Source organism: Micromys minutus, assembly GCF_963924665.1.
Source record: "Micromys minutus genome assembly, chromosome: 21".
Taxonomy (NCBI): domain Eukaryota; kingdom Metazoa; phylum Chordata; class Mammalia; order Rodentia; family Muridae; genus Micromys; species Micromys minutus.
In genome coordinates, this window is record NC_137956.1 from 16,728,851 (window position 1) to 16,737,380 (window position 8,530).

An 8,530-nucleotide genomic window follows, 5' to 3' on the forward strand; every position below is an offset into this window, starting at 1 on the left:
GTGATGGAGTAAGTGCGGAGTATGAAGAGAAGAATCTGGATAGATTTCAAAGTTTTTGACTTGTAAAACGGGATGCAAATGACATCATCTGGCTGCATGGCGTTCACCAGGCATGCTGAGTCTGCGGTACCTGTGGGCAGGTTCATCCAACCGGACGTATCTACAGTTACCTACATAGAATTTGCAGAGATGCAAAATTGGAGGTGTGCTAATAAATTACAGATGGTAGAAGCCAACAGGAAGGATGGAGCTGGCCAAGAAAACTACAGAATAGAAGACTGGGCTGTGGGTGGAGGAGGGGGTGTTCCCACAACTTGACAACAGGAGGCGCAGCTCAAGTCTTTTTCTAGCAAATCCTACAGAAGTGGTTCTGTGATCTTAAGGAGGTACAGCTTTGAAAATATTTCTTTTCCAAAGGCATCAACTTCTTCTAACGTCTGAATGACAGTTTATCAGTTTAAAGAATTGAAACAAAACCCGTCTTTCCAAAAATACAGTTGAACAAACATACTAACCAATATGCAACCAATCACAGAGTGAAATATTGTGAATAGTAATATAAAATTGGAGTGTGGAGACTAGAAAGAGTTCAGATTAATGAGAAATATGAAACCTCCGTTTGCGTTTTTCATTGATGCCTGAGATTTCCCTGATCTCCCACCCCCAACCCTCACCATGCAAATGACTTTTTAAATGTACTTATTTATGTTTGATTGATTGTTTATTGATTTAGTTAGCTACGTGGGTGTTTTGGTGAATTCATGTCTGTACAACATCCATATAGTTCCAGGTGCCCAGAAGACAGCATAGGCTTCCTTGGAACTGAAGTTACAGACAGTTGTGAGCTGCCACGTGGCTTCTGGGAATCAAACCTAGGGCCTCTGGGAAAGTAATTAGTACTCTTAACTGTTGTATCATCTCTCAAGCCCTAAATTATGACTGTTGACCCTAAAGACATTTAATCCTGGATACATGGTTGGGCATAAACATGTATGTGGTCAAGCATACTCTGCTTGGGCAAAGAGCTAAGACCCCTCAAACTTCTTCGGGATGGAGTTGTGCAAACAGAAGCTGGTCCATCACAGGAAACACACACACACACACACACACACACACACACACACACACACATCACACAATCAATCCTAAAAGAAAATCTATTTTCATAAAACCTTCCTCCACACTCCCCAACCCACTTACCCAAACATAGGCACAAATACCTCCATAAAATTAATCCTCACAATGTGTCTGCTATTCACTGCACCCCTCCTCTGAGGGAAAAATACTGCCAGTAGCAACTTGTTCCCAACCAAAGATGCCATTATTTTTCAAGCCCATGAAGTGAATAAGAATTTACACTTGGGTGAACTGGACCAGCCCCTCACACTAGGAAACACTGTTCCCTTGTTCCGGTATCGAGAAACAAAAAGCATCTGTACCCACCTCAACTCAGTTACACCAACAGGTAGGTTTTGCTAACTACCTTTATTCCATCCCTCAGTGATGTATAAAAGTAATCCACAGCCTGGACCAAAGTGCCTCTCTTCCCTTTAACGACAGTGTAACAATAATATCCTAGACTGTTCCTGAGTCTCCGAGAGGCTCCGCGCGCCCGCCTTTCCCAGCCCGATCTCCACCAGCCCCCAGAGGTTTCTTTCTGGTAACTTCGCTCTTCTTTGGATCCGTCTGCACATGCTTCTCTCCTCCTGCTTTGGGGGGCTAACAAATCCCACCCTCTTAACTTTCTCTGGCTCCTCTCCAAAGCCGCATCAGCCGTCCAGCCCTCCAGCCCCGCCCCGCCCCATCACGTCCATCCCCCGGCCGCAGACCTCCTTTCTCGGCCGCGGCCCGCCCCTGACCCTCCAAGCTGGCACCTCCTGCTCCTGCCTGGATCATCGGCCGATCCCCGAGTCCGACCGACAGCTAAAGCCCGAGACCTAGAGTACCCGGACGCCGCAGGCTGCGGGGAGTTTGAAGTCACTCACTGTAGGGACCACCGCTGCGGGTGGCGGCTCGGCGGCTTCGGCTCCCCGGCAACGGAGCAGAGGCCCAGCTTGCACCGCGGGAGAACCGGCCTCCGCCTCCCCGACTTCCCATTGGTTACTTGTCCCATACGGCCATTTCTATTGGTTACCGTGGCATCGGAAGGCGGGATGCCGAGGCCAGAGGCATCAGCCATTGGCCGGCCGTTGAGGCCGGGGACCGCGACCTGCGAGGACAGTTGCTGCGCGAAGCCCAAGCCCAGGACAGCCGGAATGAATGCCAGCCCTTCTGGAAGAGGGACGCCGGCTCCGGAAAGAGTCTATGAAACTGGCTGCTGGACAAAATCCTTAGAAACTGCCCCGGTTTCTTTCCGACTATTTTGGGTTTCGTTATGAAGAAATCGTAATGTACTTTTCTGGTTTCGCGGAAATTAATCTGTAGGATATGAACTTCAGTGATGCTCCTGCCTGGGGTCTGGGTTTTCTGGAGACAACGCGTCTTGAATATGACTTGCGCGTGATTTTTAAGTTCTGAAGGAAATTTAGGGTTAAAGGATAATGGCAACCCGTTAGTGCAGGATTATGTTTTTAAAGGAGATATTCTAAAGTGCATGTCAGTGGGCTAAGGGCGGCTGGATGGCTACTTTTCTTTTAAAATTGACAGTGCACACTAAGCAGCATTAATTGCAGTAGGCAAAGAAGCTAAAAAAAAAAAAAAAAAATCTTTTCCACGGGGGTTTTGAAGCTCTCTGAGCTTCTCGCCCAGACGGTTTACGACTACTCGGTTCCTGATTGAAGCCTGCTAGTGTCTCCTGGGCTTCTGTCTTCAACCGCAGGTCTTATTCTTTGATGCAAATATAATGCAAATCTGTTACCCATTAAAGATCTCCGTTCCCATTTCTCCTTTCACTTGGATCCCCCTCCCCCCTTCAAGTAACAGACTAACCTGCCTAAACACTGTAAATGTGATTTTTTATGTATTTTCCTATGGTACACAGTTTGCCATAGGAGGTAGCAACTGTCCTTTAGTGAGAATAAGTGAGGACTCCCTCAAACGGCCGTGAAATCCTTCGTACCCCAGAGTTCAGTCCCATACTTCTTTGTCAAAATAGCTCACTGTACTTACTGACAGAGTCAACAGAAAGCAGTTTTAACAATCTGTAAGGAAGGACACCGCCGGTTCCCTGGGCAACCGCCCCTCCCCCTCCCGAGGACTGTTGCACTCAGAGGCAGCTTAACAACTTTGACAACCAAGCACGCAGAATGTTCTAGGCTGTGTGGTCCCGTTCTGTTTCAACCCACGACTTAGATATTATTAGCCATCGTTTATACTCCAGAAAATAGATGTAGGGAGTAGTAAGAGATGTCAGGATAGAAACCACCGGCAATTAAACTCCAAATCTAGCATCTTTGGAGTGTTTCTCTAACAGGATAATAGTATTACTGGCAAATCAAAAAAAAAAAAAAAAAAAAAAAAAAAAAAAAAACTAAAAATGTAGAGATCTCCCAAACAAAAATACCTAATTATGTATAACATTTTCAGTGTCCTTATTACAGGGTCAGAGTTAACGCTTGCTTTATCTGACTTTGAAAAAAAAATAGACCAAAATTATTTAATGCCCCCACCTCCCCCTCATCACTGGCTCAGTGTTTTGGCCAGGGTGGGCTCCACCTCCCACCAGTGGCAACACTCCTGAAAGCAAGCCACGCGCCTTGCTCAGGCATCACAGTGGTGGCAGGAGTGTGGGTAAGCTGGCCCGCTGAGTGTGGAAGAGCTGACTCTGGGAGTTGGGGAAGCAGGATTGCCCCCTCACCCCTCTACTCTGCCACCAGAGGCAGTCAGAGTAAGTGACCACGGAGCAGTGTGTACACCTCAGCTGGGCAGCACAGTAAGCTGTTCTTGTTTGAGAGGCACGAATGAGCCAGCCCCAAGGATGAGAGTGAGCGAGGGCTGGCCCCACTATTTGTCTGACATGAGGTGGTGTGTGGGGATGATGCCCTTCTTACCCCTTGCTACCTGTGACAGACAGGAGAGCTGGCCCTAGGATCCTAGAAGTGTGTAAGCCGGCCTTGTCCCTCTTCAGCTGCAGCATGTGTAGTGTGTCATAGTGTGTCCCACAGAATATCTCTGTCCACACATCTTCACTGGCATATGTTCATTGCCAAGGCCAGTGCTGCCACCTGTGAGAGGTGGGGACAGTTTAAAGCACTGCAGCCAGTGATGTTTTTCTGTGCTTTGGTTTTTGTTTTGGTGTGTGTGTGTGTGTGTGTGTGTGTGTGTATGTGTGTGTATGCATGTGTGTGTGAGTATGCATGTGTAAGTGTGTGAGTGTTGTGAGTTTGTGTGAGTATGTGTATGCATGTGTGTAAGTGTGTGTGTGTAAGTGTGTGAGTGTATGTAAGTGTGTGAGTGTGTGTGTGAGTGTGTGTGTATGTAAGTGTGTGAGTGTGTTTAAGTGTGTGTATGCATGTGTGTGTGAGTGTGCATGTGTAAGTGTGTGAGTGTAAGTGTGAGTGTGTGTAAGTGAGTATGTGTATGCATGTGTGTGTAAGTGTGTGAGTGTATGTAAGTGTGTGAGTGTGTGTGTGTATGTAAGTGTGTGAGTGTGTGTGTGTATGCATGTGTGTGTGAGTGTGCATGTGTAAGTGTGTGAGTGTGTGTAAGTGTGAGTGTGTCTAAGTATGTGTATGAATGTGAGTGTGTGTGTGTGTAAGTGTGTGAGTGTATGTAAGTGTGTGTATGTGTGTGTGTAAGTGTATGAGTGTGTATAAGTGTGTGAGTGTGTATGTGCTTATTTTGGGGAGAAGGTTGCAAGAGTGAAGGGTGGAAATGAGGGATGGGACATATGATGTGAAAGTCATAAAGAATCAATAAAAAAAAACAAAAGCAGAACTGTCACAGTTTTGTGGGTTTTTTTAACCTAAATATGTGAAAAGTATCGAAGTCTGACAATTTAAAAATGAAACTTCATGTTGTTCATACTGCTTTAAATGTATCACTTGATTTGCTTATTAAGTAAATAGGTTGTTAGCACATAACATTAATAAAGAGCATCTATAGTTGGTATTTTTTTAAAAAAGAATGACTTAAAAAATGAACTAAAGATAAGATTCAAGGCAACAGAAGACCTAGAAGGTAGGGCTGCTCCTGCAAAGACACACAGTCCAATCTGATCATCACTGCTCATCTCCCATGGCTCAGTGGTTAGAGCACTGACTGCTCTTCCAGAGGTCCTGAGTTCAATTCCTGGCAGCCACATGGTGGCTCACAACCATCTGTAATGGGATCTGATGCCCTCTTCTGGTGTGTCTGAAGATAGCTATATTGTACTCACATATATCAAGTACATAAGTAAAAAGTGAGCTATAGTACTAATAACTGTTGATTAGTGCAAAAGATGAATTGTTGAATACTTGATGAAAATTTTTTGAGTGCCTCACTGTATCAGTTGAAAAAGAAACCGAACCACTTAGGTATTCACAGTAACTTCCTTTAAAATTGTAAGGTGAATCATTAATAGTGTCTGAGTTTTATAGAGTTTATTTCAATTGGGGGAGGAGCTTTACATCTGTGATAAATATAAAAACACAAGCCTATATCAAAAGTTGAATTTCACTCCTCATATATTTGTACAGATAAATCTGGTGGAATTTTTTTTTCCTTTTTAAATTTAAGAAAAGCACATAATTATAAATTCTCCAGCCTGAGAAAAACAGGTAACTCATCTAAATGTCTCCATCCTTTGATCCGTCTTAAATCGGAACAGCCGCACCCTAAGCATTCACTGGGCTCACGGCAGTCACGGGTACCTCACGGTCAGCACATGTTTAGACGATTTACACAGAGGTGTAACATGAGGTAGTGGTAGGAAGCCAGCTTCTGAGAAAAAAAAAAAAAAAACTGATGCTGAACAAGAAGCCTGCATCCTTAATTCCAAATCTGGATTTGCCTCTTACTAGCTGTGTGGCAATGTTTAGTTCCTTCCTTCCTTCCTTCCTTCCTTCCTTCCTTCCTTCCTTCCTTCCTTCCTTCCCTTCTTTTTTCCTTCCTTTCTCTCTTTTCTTTCTTTCTTTCTTTCTTTCTTTCTTCCTTTTTCAGTTTTGTTCTGATTGTGTTTTATTTTTAGGACAGTGGATTCCAACCTCAGTTGCCACTGCCTGCCTTGGAAATAAAAGGCCCATATCTAAAATACAGGAAGCAGATTTCATCAAAGGAGCCCCTGGCTGTGAAAGGGCACAATGCCGGGCATGGCACAGGGCTGGGTTCAAAGGACTTGCAACCTCTGTGAACTTGTTCTCTCTCCGATCCCACCACCAACACACACACCTTCTAAGGAGGTTCTAATGAGCTGGCAAAGCACATCTGAAAATCCTTGGAAGAAACCATGTCTGAAATCCTTCTCATTTTAAACAGGTCTGTGGTGAATACAACTCCATTCAGACTCACTAAGTCTCTTTTATGCAGGATTAGTATTGGACCAGAATAATAAGGTACAGTAAGTTCAGTACGGCCCACAGACTTGCACTTGTAGGTGTTTGATGTGTATCTGTAGTTTCATGTCACTGTCAGATTGTATAATGAAAAGACAGACGGACATAGTCATCCCCACTGTTTCTAATGTCATCTTTTCTTCAGTACTTAGGCCTTTGCCTTCAAACAATACCTTGTACAGAGTTATAACTCTGAAATCAGAGACTGCCCTGAACCCTGGTCCTGTGTGTGTGTGTGAGTGAGTGTGTATGTGTGTGTATGTGTGTTTCTCTCTGTGTGTTTTTCTGCATGTGTGTGTTTCTCTATGTGTGTATGTCTGTATGTGTGTATGTCTGTGTGTGTGTTTGTCTCTATATGTACATGTGTGTATTTGCCTATCTGTTGCTCTCCACATCTGTATCTCTGTCTCTCCTCCATATGTGTGTATATGTTTCTCTGTGATTCTCTCTCTCTCTCTCTCTCTCTCTCTCTCTCTCTCTCTCTCTCTCTCTCTCTCTCTCTCTTGTGTGTGTGTGTGTGTGTGTGTGTGTGTGTGTGTGTGTCTATCTGTCTGTCTGTCTCTGTTGGTCACTTTCTGTCTCTCTGTTTCTTGGTCTCTGTCTCTCTCTGTCTCTCTGTCTCTGTCTCTCTGTCTCTATCTCTCTCTCTTTGTGTGTGTGTATGTGTGTGTGTGTGTTTACTTTTGTTACTTTTGTTAGTTACATTTTCATTTTGAGACAAAATCTTGCTCTGAAGTCCAGGCTGACCTCTATTGGGGCAATCCTCCTGCCTCCACCTCCTGAGTGCTAGAATTCCTGTCCTGAAAAGCTCCAATTTCCAGGCCTTCCTTGCTAAACTGAAATGGGAGAAGGTAGAGCCCCCAGCACCTCCACATCTCCCTGATGTCGCATTCTAGGGGTTCTCGGAGACTTCTCTCAACCACTTAGCAAACCAAAGTGTGCAACCAACTGGGAAGGCCAGCTCCAATCCCACCATCACCTCAGAGAGGTGATCAAATCCACCTGCAGCTGGTGTGAGAACCCTGATGGGCGCAGCACCCAGCGCGGAGCATGGCGCTGGCTCCCTAAGGCACATTGTTGCACCGGCAGCAATTTGATGAAGTAACTGACATTATACTCGTCCCAGATGAGAGGGATGAAGATATTCATGCCCCAGAAACAGGAAACTTGCCACAGGTCAGAATTCCCCCGTATTAGTCGTTAGCCTGTATCAGCACACCTCCTAATCCAGGGATCCGGAGGCTTGGCTCATTCTACTCTGGAAGCAACCCGAGGAAGGACGCGCTGTATCTTGACGGGGAGACAAAAATTTAAGTTAATAAATTAAAAACTAAGGCCCAGTAGGACTGTGTCTATTCATGAGTTAAAGCTTAATGCCTCCCGCAAAGAGCAATTTTCCCCGCGGTGGCATATGCTATTTCCTATTGTCCAGTGAGTGACCGATTTCTTCCATACAAGCCATTATTTAGATCAGAGGGATATTTTAGGGATTAATTTTTTAAAAATAATATGCAGTCCAGCCAAGTAAAAGCTCTAGGAATTTTTTAAAAAGATGTTCGGGATTTCACATGCTTTGTGAGGGTTAAGACGAAAGCCTGCGCATTAAATTAAGAAGCAACTGTCGAAAGTGCCGCCTGCGGAAAAAGCGGTGTGATCTACCTTCTCTCAGCCTCCCTCTGCTTCTATTTGTGGTTCCGAAGGTGACTGAAAGGACGCTGCGTGCGAGGTCGCCACGAGCCGCTGGTCTCCCCGGATTTAAGCCTCCCACCTGAATCTTCACTCATCTGAACCGTGACGCTGCCCTTTCTTTCCTCCCCCTCCCTCCATAGCCGCTGCTCTTTGTGGCGCAGCATCTGGCTCCGCTCCCGGCCTGGCCATGCCTGTGATGCCGGATGCATCAGCTGCCCTGCCCATCCTTGGCGGTGGAAGAAAAACTAGCAGCCTTGCAGTCATCTGGTCTTGGATCCATTAAAATGATGCAGGACTTATTTCCCGGTTCTTTCTAATCAAAGCGTTCAGATGAGTGAAATCTGGGAATAAACCAACTTAATTTCCCC

General features: G+C 45.2%; 1 long non-coding RNA gene across 1 annotated transcript; it reads right to left on the reverse strand.

Annotated features, from left to right (window-relative positions):
- Positions 1 to 5,686: 5,686 nt before the first annotated feature.
- LOC308434443 lies at positions 5,687 to 8,275 on the reverse strand. The gene is made up of 3 exons (XR_013975477.1): positions 8,133 to 8,275; positions 7,693 to 7,763; positions 5,687 to 5,862 (listed from the first exon to the last, which is right to left on the reverse strand). It is a non-coding gene; the product is annotated as an uncharacterized lncRNA (long non-coding RNA).
- Positions 8,276 to 8,530: the final 255 nt, after the last annotated feature.